Source organism: Neofelis nebulosa, chromosome 1 (assembly GCF_028018385.1).
Source record: "Neofelis nebulosa isolate mNeoNeb1 chromosome 1, mNeoNeb1.pri, whole genome shotgun sequence".
Classification (NCBI taxonomy): domain Eukaryota; kingdom Metazoa; phylum Chordata; class Mammalia; order Carnivora; family Felidae; genus Neofelis; species Neofelis nebulosa.
In genome coordinates, this window is record NC_080782.1 from 49,988,541 (window position 1) to 50,014,517 (window position 25,977).

Consider the following 25,977-nt stretch of genomic DNA (forward strand, 5'->3'; position numbering starts at 1 on the left):
TCAACATTTAAATATGTGGTTAGTTTTCACATCTTCTCTTGATTCTGCCTTTTATGCTAATTGTGACTCCATTTATTTTTCTCTCCTGTGCTGTCTTAATTTTCTTCCTTCCTTTTCTCTCTTAAACTCACCCCACTCAACCTTTTGCTCCTGTATCCCTCATCAAAATAGTTTCTGTTAAGGTTACCAAGTGACTTCCATACTGCTTAATTTAGTGGTTGTTTTTCAGAACTCATGTTATGTGACCTATCAGCAGCTTTTGATCCAGCTGAATACTTGCTCCTTAATGCTTTCTTCCTTTGGCTTCTGGAACATCACACATTTGCTTGGCTTTCCTCCTACCTCACTGGTTGGTTCTTCCAAATGTCCTTTCCTAGTTTCTCTTCTTCCTGACATCTAAATATTGGAGTGCCCCGTGGCCATTCCCTAGTCTTCCTCTTTTTTCTATCTACATTCATTCTTTTGGGGAGTTTGGCTGGTCACTTGGATTTACATGCCATCTATATACTGGTGACTTTCCAGTTTATATATTCAGTCAGACTTCTTTCCTGAACCTCAGACTCATACATTCTGCAGCACACTGAACTTCTTCACTTGCATACTAGATAGACATTTCAAATTCAACTTGTCCAAAACTGAATTCCTGATCTTCCTTTTCACCTCTGTCCCAAACCTGCCTTATCCACAAATTTTCCCTTCTCAGCTGATAGCATTTCATCCTTCCATATGATCAAGCACAAAGTGGGGAGACATGCTCAAATACTTTGTCTCTCACATCCCACAACAAAGCTGCAGGAAACACTATGGACTTGGCTTTCAAAATGCATCCAGAATTTAACCCCTTCTCATCTCTACTGCTGCTACTCTAGCCACTATCATCTCTAGCTTGGGTTAGTGTGGTACCCTTCTAACACGTCTCTCTATGTCTACCTGCCATGGAGCCTCCCTCTGTCTGGAATGCCGATTCTTCAGACAGCAGCATAGCGAGCTCCTTTAAGTCTTTGCTCAAATGTAGCCTTTTTGATGAAGCCTATCCTGACCATACTAGTTACATAGTACATATTATACAAAAATTCATCTATTAAATTTATTTTTTATTCACAGTCTTCTGGAAACAGGGGAAGTTGTCTATAATGAGGCTATGCCAGATATGCATGCCCTCCCTCTGCTTACTTTGACTCATGGATGGGATGTCTAGCTCAGGTGAACAATGGATAGTGGGCATGAGCTAGTGTTCCTCTTACCTTCCAGAACATGGTCCCAGAATTATGGGGGCACCAGATCCCTTGGATGCTATGAAAATGGAGTCACATGGTAAGGGTGGAAGGACATGCATGTTCTGAGCACTATTTGTCTCCTTCTTCATGGGTGGCTTTGGATAAATCCCTTGACTTCTTAGGCCTTACTTTTCTAACTTAAGAATTTCTTTTGCAAGCCTAAATTTTCCTTCTGTTATGTTGATAAACTAATTAAAAATATAGCATATCAAGAAATATAGCATAGTGGATACAAGTGTAGACTCTGGTATCAGGCTGCTTGGATTCTAATCCTGACACTGTACTTATAGGTAGTATGACATTGAACTTCATCCCTCTGAGTTTTTCTATCTATATAAAACACAGTTACAAGACCTCATTGTTATTTCCAGAGATAAATTACATTATTTTGGGTGTAGGGGTTGGGAGTAGAAGGATATGGGTAGAGACACTGAGGGGAGATTCCAACAAAAATTTCTTTAGAGTCTGTGGGAAATTGAGAACAGCAACTGTCATCCTTTGACTAAATGAGTTCATTTGGGATTGACTAATTGGTGGACACTGCTCAGTAAATGCTATTTGAATAAATAAATGAATGAATGTAACTGGAAAATAATACTGTACCTGCATCCTAGGACCCTGTGAAGTTGAATTAGATATCTAGGTAGGAGAGCAATTTGAATTTATATAGCCCTTTTTCTCTAAGTATATCAAAGTACATACAGTCAGTTCTGGTTTATATGTGTGTGGTTAGCTATGGTAGATTTTTAATGTCCTGCTGTCTTTGCAATGCATGTCAATTTGGTTTTGGGCTACTTCTCTTTGTTCTCAGGTTGGGAATAGTGGGGAGGGCACCATGAGGCAATGCAAACTCATTTTAGTAGCAGTTTAGAAATAATGATGAAGACAAAATGGGGTTTGAAAATGTAAACTGAGTATTCCAAAGCTGAATGAGAATGAGTTTTGTATTATCTGTTCATTTACATTGTTTACATAGCACTTCCCTTCCCACAGTGTGAATAATTACTGTGGGGAAGTGGAAAGAACATGGGATTTAAACTTGGATGCATCTAGGTCTGAGCCTAAGTTCTTTTACTTTATAGCTGTGTGCCCTTAGCAAGTCCGTTAACTTCCCTGAACCTCCGTTTTCTTATCTTTAAGTATAGCTGTTATGGACTGAAATTTGTAGATTGAATCTCTATGATCTTATTTGAAGATAGGGCCTTTCAGGAGGTAATTAAGGTTAAATGAGGTCATAAGGTCGAGATTTTCTCCAATATAACTGGTGTTCTTATAAGAAGAGGAAGAGGTACGGGAATGTGCATGCACAGAGGAAAGGCCAGGTGAGGAATTTTACATGTATCATTTAAAATTGCAGAAGGCAGCTGCCTGCAAACCAAGGAGAGAGGCCTCACCAGAAACTAAGTGCCTGCTGGCACTTTGATCTTGGGCTTCAAGCCTCCAGAACTGTGAGAAAGTATATTTCTGTAATTTTTAGAAAAAGTTTATCTATTTTGTGGGAGAGAGAGGGCTCCCAGCACAGAGCCTGACACTGGGCTCAATCTCATGAACCATGAAATCTGGGTCTGAGCCAAAATCAAGAGTCGAACACTTAACTGACTGAACCACCCAGGTGCCCCTAAATTTCTGTATTTTAATTCTGTTTTATTATGTTATGGAGGCCTGAGCAAAGTAATCCAATAGGTAATAATGCTGCTGCTGCTGGAGATTGTGATGAGTCACAATAAAACTGCCACCATCAGAGGAGTTATACTCTAAGGGTTTAGAGTGAACTTTTGAGGTAAGAATTAACTAGGCTCATCATAGTTCTGCCATTTATTGGCTCTGTAATTAGATTTTTAACCTATCTGAGCCTCAGTTTTCTTAGCCATAAAATAAGCATCAATACAACACCAATCTCAGAATGATGTCATAAGACATCATTGAATAAGTTATTGTGTATAAAATGTTTTGCACACTGCTTGTATATGCCATGAAACAGGATATATGCTTCCTACATACTGGTTTAAAAATCACACTTGCACAACTTACCTTACAGAGTTTTGTGAGGATGAAGTAAAATATTGCACGTGAAGGTGCTGTGTAGAATTAAGTAATTTTATTGTTATAATAAAGATGTGACAATTTTGGACATTAGTAAGAATTATTCATTTAACAAATACTTAATGTGTTTATATTATATATAAACTCTCATTAATAAATTCTAATTCTATGGTATTTATCTCCAAGCTTCTCAGATAAGTGCAATGTTTTTGAATAGTTAGGTGGCTGTGCTGTTGGTCAGAGCTACAGCAATCTCAGAACCATATCCTTTGATTGGCTTTCAGAGGCAAAAGTTAAAACTGCATTCTGTTGATCTCCATAACCCAGAAATGGTTGGTTGTTAGTGAAGCAAAATCATTATTTCCATGTAAAGAATTCACCAAGAATAAAAGTTAATGACAGAAAGGAGTTCAGATCTACAAGCCCTTTATAGCATTATGTGTTTGAGCTTCAGATTGCTTGATGCTTTTCAATCATGCCTGGGTTTATTTAAAAGATTACAAAGATATTGGTCTTGATTTTTTTTTGTTAAGTGATTCATAGGAATTTTACCTTTTTAATTTCTATGTAAATGGGATCTTTCTTTAACATGAAATATTCTAATGGATTTTTGATGACATACAGTAAAGCTATTAATTTTTGTTTATTTATATTTTATCTTACTCCATGTTGAACTCCCTTATTAGCTTAAATGGTTTTTCAATTAATTTATTTGGATTTTCTAGGAAGATAATTATTATTACAAACAATAATTTTGTCTTTTCCTTTTTAATATTTATTCCATATTTCTTTTTCTTGTCCTACTGCATTGGCTAAGACCTCCAGAACAAATCTCAGTGGTATTGGCATCTTTGCTTATTCCTAATTTTAATACAGGTATCCTTAGTCTTTCATCATTACATAAGTTTACTGTTACTATCTGATATATATTTTAAATACCATGTTAAGAAAGTTTCCCTTGATTTCTAGCTTAGCAAGTGTTCATAGTTTGATTTGTTTGTTCCCTTTAATAGAAGTCACTATTCTCATTTATTCAGACTAGGGCCATCATCCCATTCCCCCTGAACCCATAAGCCAAGGCCTAGGAGGGAGTTGTTGAAAAGTTTGGGTCAATCCTAAGCAGCCACAATGCCTCATTGTATAGATTTTTCAAAGTTAGGCCAACTGTAGGAACTGGAACTAAACTGATTAAATGAATCACTGACAAAAATGAGGACTAATTTTTTTGAACTCTCAAACCAAACCCAAATGTTATTTTTTAATTGAGTGAGAGTCAAAGAAAAGGTCTTTTTTCTTTTTAAAACTCCCTAGGAAATTAGTTCAAAGCAGTCCCAAAGCTATATATTTTTGAGTACTGTTGAAATGGAACAAAGGGAGAACTTCAAATGTCTCTAAATTCAGTCTGCTGGGACAAATGCTTCATCCATGCAAAGTCCCTGGTAACAGGAGGCATACTGCTGGAGTTGGTGTGGCCAGACTCCGGAAATGGCAGCAGAACTCCAGCTCTTACTTCTGATGTTGCAGTGTTACTCCAGCATCACCCCAGGATGTAAGTAGAATATGAACCTTGGTCAACCTGGTATTAGGAATCCAGCTCAAGCTGTCACTTCCTAGAATATATTCTTGAGGAAGGATAAATAAACTGCACACACACTTATATATGTAATGCATCTGTAACCACCCCCCCATCTCTTGTCATAACAACAAAGCAAATGAAATTAGTTACTTTTCCATGTAGGTGCTTTCCTATGAAAAAGTTGAGAAATAGGTAAAATGTCTTCAGTCCTACAGTTTTGCATCTCTGCCCCCTTCCATTTTCTCAGAAGACAGGTCTTATTCACCTTTGCAGTACTAAAATGGTCCCACGATTTAAAATTTTAATTTTTTAGGGAAAACTTCTTTGACTGCTATCCTAACCCAGTTTAGGTCAGTTTGAATCTTCTGACTGGTTCACATTACACACTGTGTTCACATCACTATCCCAAATGAAACAAAATTATTTCTATATGTTTGCACATTTCTCAGTTTACTATCTGTCTTCACAACTAGCAGTTAAGCTCAATGAGGGAAGTTATTTGGAATGTGACTCATCCATAGTATGTTACCAATAGACATGGAAAAATGGTTGGATGGATGACTTGGAGGAGCACAGGGAGAGAACTCTAATACGGCCGTGGCTGCCAGCCTTTTTGGATATGACCATAACCTGCTCTCTACGTGTTTAAATATTCCTCAGTTTATAATGTCCCCCCACTCCATGATTATAATAGTAACCATGCTAGATGTACTTTTGGGGTGCATAACCTTTGTGATTAATCTCCTGTGCCAAGCACTGAGTTCAGTTGGGCTAACAGGTGAAATGCAATTCCTGAAAAAAATTTCAATTCAAGCTCACCCACAGTCTGGTTTCATTCTTATATCTTACCATTTCTGTGAGGTGAGAACACACTTTGTACTTTCTACTCCTTTCCCTTTGCCCAAGTTGCTTCTCTCTAAAAAGCTCTGTTTCCCCAGCTATGTAATGCTAAGTATCATTCCAGGTGTGTGCAAGTGCTCCTGTGTGAACACACATGCACACATATGCACACACACACACATGAGTAAGGGAAGGCAGAGAGAGAGGAAGAGAGAATACTTTTTATGTTCATTTATTTTTGACAGAGATAAAGAGAAAGAGTGCGCGAGAGCGCTAGTCGGGGAGGTGCAGAGAGAGATGGGGACAGAGGATCCGAAGCAGGCTCTGCGCTGACAGCAGAGTCTGATGCGGGGGTTGAACTCGGGAGCCGTGAGAACATGACCTGAGCCCAGGGCAGATGCTCAACCAGCTGAGCCACCCAGGCACCCTGTAAAGAGAGAGAATCTTAAGCAGGCTCCATACTCAGTGTGAAGCCTGACACGGGCATCGATCTCACAACCCTGAAATCCCGACCTGAGGTGAAATCAAGAGTTGGATGCTTAACTGACTGAGCTACCCAGGCACCCCCGAGATCAAGTTTAAATCTTACCTTCTCCAGAAATCCTTCTCTTACGGCTTAATTCCTCCCTCTTTCCAAAGAGTCCCCTTAGCACTTACATTCTGATGCTCTTACTTAATACATAGCCCTGATGGTGTTGACTTTAGCTCTGCCACAGGCTGTGTTCCCTGGGAAGCAGATTTTGAGGTGGGCTTGAGTAAGGTAAGATGTTTGTTAGGGATTGCCCTTTGGACTAACAACTGTAAAAGGGAGATGAAAGAGTGGGCTGAGGGAGAAACAGACCTGAGATGTAGGTAGACGTTACTAGAACCTCCACTGACGAGGGGAGCTATGACCAGCCAGAGTTGCTTGGCATTGACTAAAATGGCCAAGCTTTTACACTCCTATGGTTATCAGTCACTGGCTGTGGCCACCTTGGGCAGGGAGTGGTCTTGGGCAAGGCAGCTCTCTGCAGTTGCTATATTCCCCTGAGTGGGGGCAGCTAAAGGATCTCTGCACATAGCACTCCCAGCAGGGGGGACAAATTCTTTCTTGAAAGGCAGTCAGTGCCTACCACAAGCTTGTTAAGGCACAGACCATATCTTATTTACTGGTGAAATCCCCATAGTGCCTAGGTCTGTGCTCCGTGCATTAATAGATGCTAAATGAATTGCCAGTTGCTTGTGGTCTAGATTCTTATTTCTGATCATATAGTGAGTTCTTTGAGATCAAGAACACTTACTCCTCCACAGCTTATTACTAGGCTTTTCACATAATGTGGGAGATTGATCTGGCTGTCTCTTAGAGCTAATGCACTGGTATGTGTTTCATAGTTGGGTGTGTGTCTGATTTGGGTTGCTTTATACATCAAGGCACATATGTCACGGAGGGTGAATGCGTGTTCTGGTTGGTGTAGGTTGTGGCTGAGGGCTTGGGCATATGCCTGTGATATAGCTGAATGTTTATGTTGGTGTAGCTGGTTGGGTATGCTAAGTTTTTGTGGTGTCTTAGTTGGTGCATATCTTGTCATGACTTGGTATACATAAGTTGTGATTAGAAGTGTATGTGGATCGTGGATTGTATTGGTGTTTGTGGTGGTTGACTTTGGGCATGAGGACTGGGGATGAGAGAGAGATGAAGTTGCCAGTGTGCGTATGTTGTGAGGGCTGTGTGTGAGTATGTATGTGTATGTATGTGTATGGGTGTGTGTGCACATAGATATGTGTGTTCATGTTTGAGTGTGAGCATGTGGTGTCTAGAGTGCATCTGCCCTGGGGTGTGGTGCACAATGTTGGCTGCAGCTGGGAGCCAAGATTCAAAGCTGGAGGCCTTTCTCCTCCAGCCTTGCGAAGGCTGGGCAGGCCGCATCCCCAGGACTAGCAGCATGAAGTCCCTCCACTTTCAACAGACAGCAGTATCAGCCATAATTAAAGCTAATTATTCCACAGTGCTCTGCATGTGTGTTGGCCTCCAAAGTACCCTGCGATGAGCAGGGAGGCAGCAGGGCTGTTTTTCTTCATAAAAACTTATGAGGAGCGCTGAGCAGATTAACAGCTTTAATGACAAAAATTACCGCTTACAACACTGACTTCAAATCAAAGAACAATATCCGCAGACAGATATTTTCATGGTTTTCATAACAATTCATTATAGGTGGCACCAAGGGATTACATTTTTATTTCCCCTGTGTCGTCTTTCTCAGACTCAGGTTCATTTCTCTTAATGAGGCGGCGGAAGATAAAGGGCAGAGACAGTGCCTCCATGGCGGCTGCTGCGCGAGAGGCATTTAGGGTCACAGAGCCTTCAGAGCTTGGGAGAGGAGGGGCTGAGGAGAGAGAGTGATGGGAGCAAGAGGCTTCCTGCCATAATGAACCAAAATTAAGACATAAATTCTCCCACCTTTGTTCCGACAGCTCCAACTTGGGGATTCAGCTTTTTAATGAGGAATGGATCAGAAGCAAAAATTATTAGCTAATTAATTGTACAGAGAACAAAAAAAAAAAAAAAAAAAAAAAAAAAAAAAAAAAAAAAAAGAACCAAAAAACCTTGCAGGAAGGATTGGGAAAGGGGAGCTGTCCCGTCCCAGTTGTTCTTCAGAAGCAGCACTGAAGAGAAAGTTTTTGTGTTTACACAGTGGCCTTGGGGAGTGGAAGTGGGTATGTGTGTGTCTGGGTGGGGGGCTGGTTCTTGTTTGTCAGACTTGGCTTGGTAAGACAGAATGTGGTAGCGATCCAAAGGGCTTTTGGGGAGGAGCCTCCCATAATGCCTTCTTGCTGACTTCCTTTAGACTCTTGCCAGTGTGGCTTTCTGATTAAGCCAAATAGAGCAGAACCATTTGAAGAGTCAAGTGTAGTAGCTTCCCACGTGTGGCTTCTGACCCCTAACCATTGGATCAGTGGCACTCAAGTTTAAGTGTTCATAAGAACCACTGGGGAAGCCTGGAAAAGTGTAGCTTCCTGAGTGTGACTCACCAGGTCTGGGCTGGGGCCTAGGGATCTGCATTTAAAACAAATGTACCGGGTGATTTTTCTGCCTACTTAAGGTTAAGAGCCACCGGTCTGTGCTCAGACTCAGGAGTTCTATTTCATTTCTTATTGTCCCCAGTTTCTGCCTGTGACTTTGGACTGTTTATTTCTTTATTCTATGTCTTGGTTTCCTTGTCAGTGCACCGAGTACAATAATTCCAGTTGAGAAATTGCTTTGAGATGAATGCCTCATTTGCTTTCACTGCTTGTAAAACCCAAATTAAATCTCGAAATCCTGGTATACTCTTTACAATCCATTCAGATCTCTAACAGGTTTATAAATAAAATAATTAAAACAGAAAAATATGTTGCTTGTCATCAGCTTTTCATTTTGAATTTGGTCTTTACTTTCTTTGCTACTATGTTTCTGAGTACTGGTATGGTAAAGGTTTAAAAAAAAATTTATTGTGGGACTCCAGAAATAGAGATAACAAAATGGTTGTAGCAGGAATATAAGAAAAGGCAGATGGGTCTATAGTGCATTTAGAGTGCAGCAGACAACATCTGAGTGTCTTGATTAAAATTTGTCAGACTATACACCTCCTTCTATCAATTTCAACAGGTCAAAGAACATTACCACTGCAGCTATCTGTGAGGGACAAATGCAGCTGCATATGATTATTTTTGTGTATGAGGCAATGAGGGGATTCTGCCTTATAGAATTCTGATTATAGCTTGTGTGCTGGACATGGTGCTAGGTATAAATATTATGGAGATAAATAGGACATATTTCTTGCCAATAAGAAGTTCATAGTCTAGAGGAAAATAGGTAGAGGAACTGATAATTATGATATTGTGTGGTGATACATGCTGGGTACCATGGAGTTACAGAGGAATGACACATCATTTTTGGTAGGAAGCAAAAAGAGGCTATGGAGTGTTTGGGAGGATGTCACCACATTGGAAGGCAGTGAAGTGAGATTTTTATTGGCAGGACCACTTGGCACAATAGTCAAATGGGTAAAGATTGTTTCTCACACATCCTCAATCTCTTGTTTCAACAACTCTCTCCACGTCAGGTGTCTCCTGATCCCAGGGGAAACCAGTGACTTAGATGCCTGGGGATTCTGCTCAACACCACCAGAATGTGACCCTCTTTATACTCCTACTCGTGATGAATGCTTCCTAACCACCAACACTTCACTGTGTTGTTCTCTAATCACTTATCTTTCTGACATGATGATTTGGAACAACTTTAACTCTTTTCTCTTTTCCTTTTGCCTGTGACGTTAAACAGTCACTAAAACCCTTTGCTTCTATCTCTTAAATGTCTTTTTATTTTTATTTATTTTTATTTTAGAGAGAAAGAGAGACTACAAGTGGGGGAGAGGGCAGAAGGGTAGAGGGAAAGAGAGAAAGAATCCCAAGCAGACTCCAGGCTCAGCACGGGGCCCAACAGGGGGCTTGATCCCATGACCCTGGGATCATGACCTCAACTGAAATCAAGAGTCAGACATTCAACCAACTGAGCCACTCAGGCTCCCCTGAAATGTCTTTTGATGTCTTCTTCTCTCCCTTTTGACTTTTCTATCATCTGACATCATATTTTTTATCATCTCTGACCTAGATTCTTAGCAACCTTAAGGTAGCCTTTTTGCCTCTAATTTTTCTGCCATTTGATACATTCTCTATATGGCCATATATACTATTTAAAATGAAAATAGGAAGAGTTACCTTTTTTCTTACATTTGTTGGATAAATGCAATCACTTCTTTGTGGCCTTAGAGGCCTTGAATATTTTGACCCAATTCCAGTCTTTCTAGGATCATCTCCTTCTGCTAGATTCTGGCTTCAACCACGCAAAATGCTCTAATATTGTCTCCAGTGAGCCATTTGTCCTCCTTTGGGCACACAGTATACTTCCATGGTTTTATGCTTGTCTAATACGATTCCTTCTGCTTGGAATGCGTTTTAGAGAAATTTATTCTCTAATTCTTCCCTAGAGGAGTTACAAATAAGATCGGATAATTGAAATGATTAGATGATTGGATGGTTGAAATGATACATACTATCTCCTCTATCATAAGTCCATATGAGTTTGAACCCTGCATCAGGCTCTGTGCTGACAGATCAGAGCCTGGAGCCTATTTTGAATTCTGTGTCTCCCTCTCTCTCTGCCCCTCCTCCATTTGTGCTGTCTCTCTTGCTCTCAAAAATAAATAAAACATTAAAAAATTTTTTTAAACTCATTAAATTCCAACAGCATTACAGAAGAAGTCCAAAAGGAATGAAATACTTTACAAAATCAACTGTAAATGTTTAACATTCCTCAACATATATTTAAGTATGGGACTAGGGGGAACATGGCCAGAATAAAGTAGTAAACACTGCTTAATGTGTTGAATTGTTAAGATCAAGGACTAGATCAAACCATATGAACTTCTTTTCAGCCATCACTCACACACTGTGAAATCATGACCTGAACCGAAGTCAGACGCTTCACCGACTGAGCCACCCAGGTGCCCCTAATAAGTTTTTTTTTTAATGTTTATTTATTTTTGAGAGAGAGAGAGAGAGAGAGAGCGCGCACACGCACACGCACGCGCGCGTGCGCCTGGGGGAGGGGCAGAGAGGCAGGGAGACACGGTGTCCCAAGCAGGCTCCAGGTTCTGAGCTGTCAGCACAGAGCCCAACGTGGGGCTCTAACTCAAGAGCCTCGAGACCATGATCTGAACCAAAGTTGGATGCTTAACCGACTGAGCCACCCAGGCGCCCCTAGGTTTTTTTTTTCTTTAAACTTAAGCACTCAACTTCTTTTTTCACCTATTACAAACTCTAACAATAAACGTTTATTAAGTGCTTATGGCATCTCAGGCATAGTTCTAAATTACTTACCTGAAATCAACTCATGAAATTCTCACATTAATACAACAATGTAGGCTCTACTATTGTCACCATTTTACTTATTTCATTAAAACATTTTACATTTATTCATTTATCTTTGAGAGAGTGAGAGAGAGAGAGAGCAGAGGAGGGGCGGGGGTGAGGGGGAGAAAATCCCAAGCTGGCTCCACACTGACAGCACAGAGCCCAATGTGGGGCTTGAGTCCACAAACTGTGAGATCATCACCTGAGCCAAAATCAAGAATTGGATGCTCAACTGACTGAGCTACCAGGTGCCCCTATTATCACCATTTTAAAGATGAGGTCATTGGAGCCGCAGAAAGGTCAAATTACTAGCCTAGTAAGTAGTTGCCCTCTGGCTCCAGGACCCATGGTCATATACATTGAGCTGGTAATTATGTGCAAATGGATAGGGAACTGTCTCGTGGAGGTATTGTAGGCATCCAAATTCTGTCTGGTCTCAGCCATTCCTCAGCAAAATTCTTAAAAGATGTATGGCCATAACAAAGCCATTTAAAGGGACATTTTATAACCATCTTGAGCTTAGCCTCATACCTTATGTAGAATCCTTTGGGCCACATGGGGGACATGTTTTGCCTAAAGCAGAAGAAGATTGAGGTCTAGAATGTAAACTGGCAAAGAGGTCTCCTTTGCCTCCTTTTCTGAGCCCTTGACTCTATTTTATTACTCCTGGTAAGCAAAGGTCAGTGGTGAGAGGAGTAAGTCAGAGAGCAAAAATAGCAAGAAACAGGCATTAGTCTTGCTGCCTATAGCAGAGCTGACTTAGGCTGCTGGCAGATGGGACCATCTAGAGAGCTGTTGTATACAGCACAGTGCATATTCTTTGTATTCTTAAGGATATTAATATGCATATCATATCCATCTTTGGTATATTGTAGTAGACTAGAGAACAATGCTGGGTTCATAAGAGGTCTCAATAAATTTTTATAGAAATGAATGCAAGATTCTATAAGTAGAAAAAAACACAGCAGCAGCTTCATGCATAATTAGGTAATGTTTATGTAAATTATGGTTTACTCATATAGTAGAATGTTTTGCCGTCATTAAAATGTTTTTTTTTAATTTTTACAAATAATTTTAAATGAAGTAAGAGTTTTTAATGATGTAATATTAAGTGAAAAAAGCAGGATGCAAAATTATTATACGATGTGGTCTCAGCTATGTAAAAATAGGCATTAATAGTTATTAAAATGAATAAAATTATATATACTTGCTTCTTCAGGATATATTGTTAAATAATAAAGAAGGAAGCAGAATAGGTTCTATAGAATAATATCACTTTAGGTAAAAAATGTATATATTTCAAGTCCACACAAAAAACTGATACTCTGGGGAATAAAACTGGGGGTGGTAGTGGCTACAGTGGAAGAATAGAGTGGAAGAACTTAGTTTTTATTAGACATTTTTCATGCCTTGGATTTTTTTTTACCATGTCCATATAATGAAAGTTTCTTTTTTATAATGGTCTATATATATATATATATATATATATATATATATATATATATAGCACTAATGGAAGTATGAGTTTGTGAACAATTTTTCTTCTTTTATCTTTTTTTGATTTTTTAAATGTTCTACAATGAATACATCTTATTTTTACAATTAAAAAATATTAAACATGATTTGAGACAAGCTGAAAACCTGGAAGGGTGGCTAGGGACAGAATTATGAGAGAAGTCTCTGATGTTCTCATGGAGAGCTCAAGTATTCCCTGGGCATGTACTCAGAGAGTGCCTCCTCAGAGAGGCCTTGTCCTGAGTCCTTGCTCCTAGCTGAGCTTCTTCTATTATTCTCTCCACTGCATCTTATTTGTTGTCCTTCATTGCATGTTATTATTTTGTTTGTTGATGTGGTTGCCTATTTTATATTTGTGTCACCCTCTGGGCTATAGGTTCTGATCTGGGATCACGTCTGGTTGTTTACTATATTCCAGCACTCAAGTCCAATGCCTATTGCATAATAGGTGCTCAATAAATATTTATTTAGTTACTAAATGAATGGGTGAGCATTCATCCTCTTCATGCGCCTTACATCCTAGAACCCATTAACAAAAGTCATTGTAGATGAGAAAAGAAACGTTCACAATGGACTTATGCTTTAGCATGTTGGCTAAGCATGGTCTCAACAAGGCAGCAAGAAGACAAGGGTGGGCTACAGGAAATGGGTGAGATGAAGGAGAGGGATGCCTTATACTTAGGATAGATTTGTGATACTGTCAAATGGGCATCCTCATTGGCATGGTGGCAGGTATCAGCTTGTCAGATTTATGGTGGAGGCTCCCCTATTGTCACATGGACACATGTGTTGGGAACGAGGGATAGAAAGTGGACTACCAACTGTTATCATTAACCCTGGTGAAAGCCCACATTTCATTTGCAAGGAAGACTGTGATATTAGAGGTAATGGAGCATGAAATGGTAGCAAAGAATGGAGAGCTGAATTCTTCCAGACTTGGCTAGGCTAGGAGCTGGCTGTATGTCTTTGTTGTAGTCACTTCACCTTTCCAGACCTTGTTTTCTCTTTTATAAGGGGGGGGAGGGCACTGAGTGATGATCTGTGAGGGTTTTGGGGGTGTACCATTAAATGTTTGTACAGATTAAGAGGTTTTGAGGGCTTGGCTGGAGAAACTTTTCGGTATAATTTCCAGCCACTGCTAACAGCGTCCCAACCTAAGACGTGGTGCAAATGTGGGATGTGAGTCTGGTCATAGATGAAGGGCTAATATGTGATAAAATGTCACCCCAACATCTTTCTATAGAGAAGAGTTAAAGTCTGGAGTGCCTGGGTGGCTCAGTTGGCTAAGCCAACTTAACCTGACTTTGGCCCAGGTCATGATCTCGTGGTCCATGAGTTCGAGCTCCTTATCAGGCTCAGTGCTGTCATGACAGATAAGAGCCTGGAGCCTGCTTCAGATTTGTGTCTCCCTCTCCCTCTGTACCTCCCCTGCTCATGCTTTGTCTCTCTCTCTCAAAAAATAAACATTAAAAGAAAAGAAAAGAGTTAAAGTCTTTAGTGACCACAACCAATAAGATGCATGAAATGGATCATGTATGTGCATAGGTAATTTCAGCTCTACCATCTACTATCTGAGTGACCTTGGGCAATTTTATAAGTCTTGGTTTTCTATAAAATGGGGGTAATAATAGTAACACTTGTTATTATAATGATTTCTCTAAGACTCAAATAAGAGGATGCATGTAAACACCTAGAATGGTGCCTGGTCCATAGTACTGCTCAATAACCACCAGCCTTTATAATTTAATATAATATCAGCTACAATTACAGAGTGAAAACCATGTGCAAGCATTGTGTTGGTTCTCCATTGTACTGTTTATACCTTATCTGCTATCATGGGAAAATGCTTCCTATTCTAGAGAAAGACCTCTATCAAAGATGTACATATTATTAATAAAGCCACCAGTTTCACCCTCCAGGTGCTTGGTCTCCATCAACTCCTTTAGGCCTCACAACAACTCCTATGGGGTCAATCTTCCTCTCCCCTGTGTGGCTAAGCTTCAGCGAAGTTGCCTGCCTGAGTATGGGGCAGTGTCAAGAATGGGAACTGAAGCCTGTTGGACTTCAAAGCCCATGATACATTTAACCTCTGGGCTATACAGCCTCTTGCAACTGTTATTTGTGTTTTCTCTAAGCTCTTTTTTCCTGTAGCCAAAGGTCACTCTCGTCCTTCCTTTTCTGTTGTAGGCTCATGAGTCACAGAGGGTAGGGGTTGGTCTTCTTCATTCCCCATGGATTTCCTGGGCCTGTCTTCCATCCGTTGAAGCATTAGCTGCAAACTGTGTGTAGGGTCTTCAACCCTAAGTTCTTCCTGACACTTCCAAATGAGAGAAGGTGACCCCAAATTCAGGCCAGCATGGGCTGTCCACAAAGCGTGGGAACATTATCAGCAGAGACAAAAAAATTTTTCTCCCTCAAGAACTGTTTTTGTAGGGCTGCATTTTCCGATGTGAAGAGCACATTTTTTGTTAATCTGCTCCCAGTGGCAGAATCGGGGAGAGTGGGAACAGGGATATTTTATCTACCCAAAACAATTCATCAAACAAACCCAGGAGATCCGAGATAGTGTCTAACAAGTAAAAGTCAACATTACTCCCTTTGTCTTGGGCCACACACGCAAACCATTTCTTTTAAAGGTAAGAGGGGTCATCTTGATGTTCTATGGATGTCAGCAGGCACCACACGCTTTCTTTTACCCCCTTCCTGTTCCCCCAGGGAAACCTGGTGATCTCAGAAGCTGCTTAGGAGGAAGAGTGGGAAATAAATGAGTGTCAAGGGAAGGCAAAAAGAACTTGGTCATTGTGGACAGTTTGGGCTTCTGTGGGGAAGAACTGGCTAGGCCTCTGGCAAAGCACTGAAGAGCAGAGACATGGTTCCTCCCACAGAAGGCCCCCCTCAAAAACATGTTTGCTTTCCTTCTGCTTTGGGACAGGAAAGGTAATAATAATGATTCCAGCTAGTGTTCCCTGAGCACTTCCAGAGTGCCTGGCATGAGGCCAAAGGCCTCCATAGACTCTCTTATTTTATTTTTACAATGGTCCTGGGAAGCAGTGACAATTATTTTTCCCAATTTCTGAATTGGCAACTGAGGCTCAGGGAGATTAAGTTGCTGGCCTTAGGTCACACAGGTAGAAGGCAAAAGAGGCAGGATTTGGACATGGGTGATTTGATTCTAGTCCCATACTCTGAGGCCCAGAGAAGCTGTCACTTGGTCACAATCTCAAGCTAGTTAGAGAGCAGAACTAGGAGTAGGATTTAGGGTTTCTGATTTTCTATTTTTCTGGCAATATTACACTACTCTTTGATTTAAACTGTCTGTCATAGGAATGACATTTCAAAGGAGCAAATTCAATGTAGCATTCAATTCATTCAAATTAGTCTCCCAAATGAATGGACAAGCTTGGTAGTCTCTCTTAAACATTGTCAAAGAACAGTCAAGGTGATTTTGTTGTTGTTAAACTCTTATTTTTTTCTGAGTATAAAAGTAATACAGGTCAGTTGCAGAATATTTGGAAAATATAAGAAAAAAAGACCTGTAATTCTACCACCCAGAGATAATCTTAGTATTTTATCATGTTTTAAAAAGCATAGCTAGGGGCACCTGGGTGGCTCAGGAAGTTAAGCAACTGACTCAATTTCGGCACAGGTCATGATCTCACAGTTTGTGAGTTCAAGTCCCACATGGGGTTCTGTGCTGATAGTGTGAAGCCTGCTTGGGATTCTCTCTCTCTCTCTCTCTCTCTCTCTCTCTCTCTCTCTCTCTTCCTCTCTGCTGTGTTCTCAATCTCTCTCTAAAAATAAATAAAAAAACTTAAAAAAAGCATAGCTAATATCATGTTTGTATATATATTATTTTATATCCAATTTAAAATTGTATTAGCTATGACAAGTAGGCTTTAAATTTGATGCACATACAATTCATTGATATTTAAAAGACTTCTGAGGCTTCATATGGGTTCTTGGTGTTGTGATGAACTAATGATAATTGCTATTGGTTCATGGTTGAGCACTGCATCTGGAGAAACATTTATTTGCCATACTTTCAAGGACTGCATCATGGCTGCACTCCATTTGAAGACATTTTGATGATAGTTTTATTTCCAGGAACAATGATGTTGGGATAAGCTGAGGGCTTACTCTCATATTGATGAGGTTTGCCTCATGGCCTGGATTAGAGCCAGGATTTCCCTTGCTGCCAACACTCCATGTGCCGGAAGGATATGGGTAATTTCTTGATAGGTATGTGGAGGCCCCATTCCTGGGGACAGAGGACTAGCTGCAGAGGTAACTACTGCCTTATAGACTCAGCCCAGGACACTGCCATCCTGCTAATTGAATAGCACGCCTTGCAGAGTTTGTCAGTGCTGCCTTACTCCATCCCATGTTTGTCTGGATACTTGTTTTTCATCTGGCCTGTAGCCTTCTGCACAGCCAAGAGGAGAAGTCAATCACTGATGTCAGAACCCTTTACTACCATTTATGAATCTTACTGAATCACTGAAAGAGTGATCACTGGAACCTTAGGGCTGGAAAGTAACTTCAGGTACATTCCCAAAGCCTTATCTTATATAAGAGGCCACCAAATCTCACAGTGTATGTCAAGGACAGGTTATTCAGCTAATCGCAGAGCCAGACCTGGGTTAAGTTCTCCTGACCTGTGTTCAGTTATTATCTTTCCTTGTTGATTTGTTTTTAAACCCTATGGCATTGCATTTTTTATAAGGAGGAAAAGCAATTGATGGATAGATTTAGAGTCCTACAGAAATGATGTACTTAATAGAGAAGAGCATTGTTGATTAATTTACATTTTACATGTTGATTCTTCCAGTTATCTCTATCTACTATGACTAGTTTCCAAATCAAAAATTAGATCTTGTAGTCAAAGTGTTATTAGATTTGAGAATTTATATTTTAAAAAATTTTTAATGTTTTTATTTATTTTTGAGAGAGAGATATATATCAAGCATGAGCAAGGGAGGGGCAGAGAAAGAGGGAGACACAGAATCTAAAGCAGGCTCCAAGCTCTGAGCTGTCAGCACAGAGCCTGATGCGGGATTTGAACTCGTGAACCATGAGATCATGACCTGAGCTGAAGTCAGACATTTAACCGACTGAGCCACCCAGGTGGTCACCCAGGTGAATTTATTTTTAATCAAGGTCTCATAAAGGTTTAAAAATAAAATCATGTCTACTTATATAATGATACCTGATATTTATTGAGTAAATACTGTTTTTAGCTTTTATGTGATTTTTCTCCTTTAATTTTCCCACAATCCTGTCAGGTAAATATCAAGAATATCTTACTCTACAGATGAGGAAAATAAAGCTTAGAGAAGTTAAGAGACTTAATCAGAGTCAAAGCTTATAAATGGCATTTGTCTTTCTGACTCACAAATCTGTTATCTTGATCACTATACTATTCTGGTGTCTGGTTCACGTTTGCATACACATGAGATATAATTTAGGAATCAACTGACTTACTGAAAATAATAGAACTACATGAAATCAGATGAATCTGGATTACGAGGTCACCATCCCCATGACTAAAGATCTTTGATTATTTGTCCTGATATGCTGTGAGCTGGCACCTGGTGGCAGGTCCTCCAAAGTCAGATTTAACTATGCTTAGGAGCCTTGATGCCACTTACGTTTATTGTAATTGACTGACCCAGGTTGACTTTTGAACTTTCCAGTGTTCAGACTCTTTTATCCAAACCACAGTCTCCATTCCGTGGGTTATGGGCTTTGGAATTGGTTGAATTCATGGAGGAGGAAGGGTGAAGGTGGCAGGGGATGGGGCTAACCTATTGGAAGTCCTGCTTATGATTTTGGGACCATATTCCCCTTGAGGTCCTGGTGCTCTCTCATCAAAGCCTTGGTAACTTAATCGTTAAATGCATTTGCTCACCCTTTAAAGACAACAGTTTCATCACATTACTTTTAGGCTGTCTCTTCTTGGTGACTGAATGTCTGGGCTATGTCATAACAAGACCAATTGAAAAGAAAAAGGTGCACAAAGCCAAGGCACATCCCCTACCCTCCAAATCAGATCACATTCTTCTTAGGATGTGCAAATCTTCTGCTCTTCTGTAGCTCAGGGTTGCTTCCTTAGAGGAGTTAGTTGTGCAGTTTTATGGCCTGTGCTGACCTCATGATGTCATTTGGTCATCAGAGAAGATGCTAGAGGTTAAGAAGACTAGCTCCTAAGAAGCAGGACCAAATATAAAGGGTCTATGGAGGGGCCTAGAAACAGTTGTAGGGGGCCAAGGAAAGGAAGTAGGAAGGGTCCTCAGGCAGGATTTTGCCACTTGCAGCGAGGAAACTCTTCTTACTACACTTGGGCACATGGACATGATGGCTATCCATCAGCCAGCTGTTTGTACCTGAGCATGAGATCTGGCTCTGAGGGTCTGGACAAACCAATCAACCAACCAACCAACCAACCAACCAACCAACCAACCAACCAACCACAGAAGTAGCTGTGCTGCCCAATAGACTGTTAAACACATTTAATTAATGTGTAATTCCATTTTAGTCCATTAAGTGTAGAGGTCTCATTGATATACAGCACATAGGACATAGGCAGATAACACTAAGGGATTCCTCTGGTTCTAACAATGCTGGGAATTTATTCTGCTTGTGGCCATGTTTATCATTTCCAAGGCAGGTTTTTATTTTCTAAGATTTTTTTTTTAAAGTTTATTTATTTATATTGGGGTGAGGGAGGAGCAGAGAGAGAGGGAGAGAGAGAGAATCCCAAGCAGGCTCTGCGCTGTCAGTGTCAGTGTCTGACACTGACAGCGCAGAGTCTGATGTGGGGCTTGAACTCACAAACTGCAAGATCATAACCTGAACCCACATCAAGAGGTGGATGCTTAACCAACTGAGCCACCCAGGCGCCCCATAATAATAATACTAAAGAGAACTCCATCAGGCCCATTTCTCCAGGAACTCTGGAATTCTAAAGAGTTAGGAGAGAGATGTTTGTTTTGGTTAGGAGCACTGTCAGAAAAATGATGGCCGATAGAAAGAACATTGGGTTGAGAGATTGAATATCTGTGTTCTCAAACCCTGGCTCACCTGTCATTTTGTGGAGGACAGTGGACAGATCCTAACCCCCATGGCTTCAGCTTCCTGCTCTAAATGTAAGATTTGGAATAGCTAGCTCTTGGAGTTTTCATGTAGCTTGAAGACACCAACCATCTATTTCTTTAGCCTCTTTGTGATGTAATTAAATAACCCTTTCCAACTTCTGAGGCCGGTGGGGAATGCTCTTTGCAAATATGTATTTATCCAGCCCCTAAATCATAGAATCTCTGTGAGCTGGACTGAAAAGCCTCCAGAGGTCACTGGGAATCACTTTTGTGGATTAGTATCAATATAGAGATCCGGAGGCTGAAAGGAATTAGAGAAACAACAAATAATAAGCAGGCTGGACATAGTGAGACTTGAGTCATTTGTTGATAATAGATGGACCTTTCCCAACCACCTTCATCTTTATGATAGTTTCATTTACAGATATTTATTTATTTATTTATTTAATAAATGGAACCTGGCTGAATTTGGTTGAAAACAAAGTTTGTTTAAAATATTTTGTAACCTTTGAAGATCATCCCCTAAACAACAACTGAGAAGCCACATGTGATATAGGCAGAGACGGGGAGTGCTCTTGGTGAGCACTTCACTTAACGGGCAGACATATTTAAGAATCTTCAAATCAGGGACTCTTGGATGTCTCAGTCAGTTGGATGTCACTGACAGTGCTGACCTGCTTGGAATTCTCTCTCTCTTTCTCTCTCTCTGCTCCCTCCCCTGACTTGCAGGTGCATGCATGTGTTCTCTCTCTTTCTCAAAATAAATAATAAAAATACACTTAAAATTTTTTTAAATTTAAAGAAGTTAAACAGGAAAAGAATCTTCAAATCAAATTAAAACAACAACAAAAAAAGGACTTAAACTCTGCCTCCCTCCCAAACCACTGCTCTGTGTCTCCCCTATGTTTCCAGATGCTCTTCTGAAGAATAGGTGTTATATGTTACCTTACTTTTAGTTTTGCCTTACTTTGTGTTCTGCCCCCAGGACTTCCCTGATTTCTGTCACTTCTAGGCAGTTTCATTGTTGCAGCTCTGTGTCTCCTGTATTCTGTTAGCCTTTATCCTGCTTGCCCTCCTGAAAGCTTCTAGTATTATTGGCAAAATTGCCTCCTAAGCCACTTCCCATTCCCTTTAAAAAAATACTATTATTACTAAAAACATAATCTTGGTTCATTGTAGAAAATTTAGAAACTGAAAGACAAGCAAAAAGAAATACAGAAATTACCCATAAGCTGATGACCCCGAGAGAGCCATTATTAAGATGCTATTCTGTTTTCTGGCATTTATGAGTGGAGAGAAGAGAGTGAGGAGAAAACAGTGCAAGATTAGGCTAGAGAGAGGGGTGTGCCAGGCACAGAGCCTGGTCCATGTACTAGAAATTTGGGACTTTTGTCTGAGTGCAATGAGAAGATGACGAGGGATTTTAATAGGGTCAAGAGAAGATCATATATGTGTTTTAGAAAGATTACTATGACTGCAGTGTGGAGACCAGATTGAGGGCAAGAGACCAGTTAGGAAGCCATCCAGGACACAGCTCGTGTTTATTCTTAGTACTTCACCTTACATCATTTCCCTCTTCTGGAATATTCTTCTTTCTCCCTAGATCCATACAAACTCTCCTCTTCCTTCAAGCACCTTGAAGTGACCAGGTATTCAAACCCTTCTTGACTTCATTCTTCCCCAAAGTTTTACTCAGTTCATGGGTCCACATTTTACTTACTGCTCCATGGTGTATAACCCACAGTTGCACCGAACCACGGCAGGATTTGTGGAGCTGAGCATAAAGCATTTCATCTTTGCTTCCCCATCATCAATACTTGCATTGTCTCTTGAAAGATCCTATCAGACATGATAAATTTATTAATGCTAAAATGGAAATGAAACTAACTCTATTAATCCTCCCAGGGTAACAGCTTTTCAAAAACTTCAAATCCATTGATAGTGGAGAGATATTGAGCTGGGGAATACCACCAGGTTCCACAGTAATCAACTAAAAGCAGATCCTGGTTCTTTTGCACTCCCACCCACTCCACCCTTCCTAAGACAGCTTCCATTGCAATTGAATTGTAATAAACAAAATAAATTAACCCAAAAGAATGGATCTTTAAGGGGGAACTACTGGCATTTTACCAGTAAAAACAATTTCCATAGGTGCTTTTTTAAAAATCATGTAGCATACAAGGAAGTTCAGTTCTAGCACTGAGTGTTGGGACTCAGTATATATATATACTGGATATATACATATATATATGTATGTATATATATACATATATATATAGGACCATGAGACACATAATGCTTTTGGGAAGGAAAATGTTGCCATAAAGTCTAGCACATTTTTCTGGGGGATTTGAAATAGCATGTTAAAAAAGAGATCAAACTACTCTTTTGAGGAGAGGTGCCCAGCAAAGAAGAGCATGCCAAACAGAATGACCTTTTACCTGTAAAGATATTTGAGGGCAGGAAATGTGCTGAAGGAGTCAGCTCCCACAAAACTTGGGTAGTACTGGAGAGTAGTGCTCAAAAAGGCAATCTTTATTTTTTTTCTTTAGGCAATATAATTAAATGATAATAGTACCATGTAGCACAGTTTTATGAAGCAATAATCCAGTTCCCAAATGGGTAAACTATAAACCTGATGGCCAAGTCATTTATCCCAATGAGGGAGCCTGATTATTACAGGGGAAAGCAGGGGATCACCCTTTATAATGATTTTGCTACATGAGCTCAAATAGGTCTAAGACACTTGATGCAGATTCTAACCCTGGGTAGGGAAGCTGAAGCTTTGAATCTAGGAGACAGATGAAGGTAAGTGGGGTGGGTTGGGGGCTAGGGGTATGTTGGAGAGAGCTCAGGGAGGTTAAGACCCTGCAAAGGAAGTTAAATGGTTGGAATCACTTAGCAGGGGTGGGTGAAATCAAGAAACTTACAGTTTCAGAAAAAAATCAGACCACAATTGCGTACACTTCCTTGCTCAGAAAGCAAGAAACTATTTTCTAAGGAAAATGGAGAAGGGAAAGGAACTATTAAGTTTTGGGGCTCCAATTATGTGCCAGCATTTTTATAGATCTTATGTCATTTAATCCTCACTGCAACGCTGTGAAGTGAGAATTACCTTCTATATTTTATAATTGAGGAAAAGGAGGCTCCAAGAAGGTTAAGTTATTCACCTAGAGACACAGAACTCATGTTTTGAGGTCAAAATTCAGACCTGCTCCTTTGACTACTGTAGTTTGTCTCACCAGGGCAGTTCCAAAAAAGAACCTCTGAAATCTGACCTGGTACTGGATGGATGGTCTCCAGGGTACACTTAGTGGTTCCTGATGACACAATGTTCTTATACTCTGGGTAGTATGCTGAAAGAATGCTGAACACATTTTTTTTCTAATGGGATCTTTGGAGCCAGGAAGGCAGCCTCCCATGTTTCACTGAGCCCAGATCTGTTCTCTTCACTGGCCAAGCACTGTTCTCTTTCCCCTGCAAAGCACTTATTTTAGTCTGCCAAGAACCCAGCAGTTTTCCAGGCACCTGATAAGACATCAGTAAATCTTACGCAGTAAATAAATGCACAAATAAGTGAAAACATCATCCTCACATGTATCTCTGCACATAGAGGAGTATTCTACTGTATTGCCATATTTTGGGGGTAAGGTTCAAATGTTCACCCCTCTTAACTTCTTCACCTTACTAAAGTCTGCTGTTATGTTCTCTTCCCTCCCGCCCTGCCCCATCTTCCGAGAGCACTTATTATCCATACCCTCATGTCTCCAAGAACTCATATACTGTAGTCTTTGTTCTTGGTTTGGCATGTGAAAATCCTGCCTTTCCTTTTAGATCTAAGGATATGGACTGTGTCTTATCCTGTGTTTCCGTAGCAACTACCTCATCCTTCCGTTAGAAGGTTCTGGTGAATATTGGTTGAATTGAAGAATCTAAGTGAATTTGGGGAGGCAGAAGTTATAGTAGTTAAGAGCATGGACTTCAGGGAGAAACAAAACTGTTTTAGAAAGCTGGCTTTATACTTGCTAGCCTTGAAAGAAGTTATTCTCTCTCTGAATGTCATCTTCCTCATCTGTAAAATTTGGATAACAATAGCAGCTGCTTATAGGTGGATGTAAAGGTTAAATGAAGCAGGACATGGCAAGCACTAAGCACAGTGGTTGGCATATGCTCGATGCTCCAGTAAGTGGTAGGAAAAGGAAAAAAGGAATGTAGAAGGAAGGCGACCTCAATTTTCTTATAAGAGAAAGGGTGTGGCTAAGGAGGGGAAAGTGCAGGGAATCAGTTAACAAGATCCAACAGTAATAACCCCTGGAGGTGTGGATCACTTGCAAAAGCCATCTATTCTTAAAGGTAATAGCTTTTGTTATTTACTCTCTTCTCATGACTTTGAGATGTTATTAGTCATCTATGTTCTCTCTCTCTCTCTCTCTCTCTCTCTCTCTCTCTCTCTCTTTCGTTTGGGGGTAATAAGTTAGACCCACACCTGGTGCATCTCTACTGTTTTCAAGTCTGAGAAACTAGAACCAGTTGTTCCTTACAGTGATTAAGGAATCCCATCTGAGAACATCTCTCCCCAGCCAAAGCCAAAAAGCCAAAATCCCCCCCCCCCACAAACCCACCACCACTAGCAAAAAACCAAAAACAAAACAAATCAAAAAAACAAACAAGAAGAGCACACACAAAAAAATCAAGACTTACTGAGTGCTTCCCATATAACTAAGCATTTATTGAGAATGTGCTATACTGGATTTTGTGAATAAAAGTAGGACATTCTACTGGGAAAAACAGGAAATAAAGGAATAAGTAATATATTTAATGTCAGATTAGTAGTCTGACGAGGAAAATAAAGTAGGGTAAGGGAATAGAAAGTGCTAAGAATACTGTTTTAGATAGTGGATACAGGGGGAGGCCTCCTCGATAACATGACATTTGAACAGAAACAGAATATGGAGGGAGTGAGTTGCATCAATATCTAGAAGAAGGACACTTCAGATGGAGGAGACAGCAAGTCCTTGAAGGTGTTCAACACGGCTGTTGTGATCAAGGAACTGCAAGAAGGCAGTTCAAATCCCATTGTATTGGCATTGTAGCGGACGAGAGGGACAAGAGAGGATGGGGAGATAACCAGGAGCCAGATCATATGGGACCTATAGGCGGTATTGCCCTTATCCCCAGGCAAGAGCATTAAAAGATCCTAAGTGCCACAATCACAGAAAGCATCAATTTATTAACAAGCACACTGGCTTCCATTCTTTGTGAATCAGCATTCAGTGTTAACACACAGCAACCCAAACTTGAAACATCCACTCTTGCAGCTAACTCTGTTCAGGCCCCAGAGGAACACTTTCCCACATCTCTTGCCCTGTGTCCTCAAAACAAAAGGTCAGCAATGTATCCAAATGCTGTAAAGTTTTGAGTGAAACTTACTGCTGCTGACTTTGTAAATAGACACAAATTTGGAGTGTGGCAAGGATTTGACTAGATGAAGTATTTAGGTAAAAGAAAAGACAAATTTGATAAGTTCTTCCTCTCAGATATCAAAAAACGTTTGCATAATGAAGTGCAAAATTATTTCCCAGTTGTGTGAAACATCTCTTTTCTTGCATCACCTCAAATTCAAAAATATGCTTCTGAAACTATTCATGAACACAGTTGCATGGGGTAGCTGAGGAAGATTTTGCACTAGTAAGAAATCCAT

At 40.2% G+C, this 25,977-nt stretch overlaps 1 long non-coding RNA gene across 1 annotated transcript; it reads right to left on the reverse strand.

Moving 5' to 3' along the window:
* Positions 1 to 21,800: 21,800 nt before the first annotated feature.
* LOC131510119 (uncharacterized) lies at positions 21,801 to 24,117 on the reverse strand. Its single transcript, XR_009260913.1, has 2 exons — positions 24,034 to 24,117; positions 21,801 to 22,115 (listed from the first exon to the last, which is right to left on the reverse strand). It is a non-coding gene; the product is annotated as an uncharacterized LOC131510119 (long non-coding RNA).
* Positions 24,118 to 25,977: the final 1,860 nt, after the last annotated feature.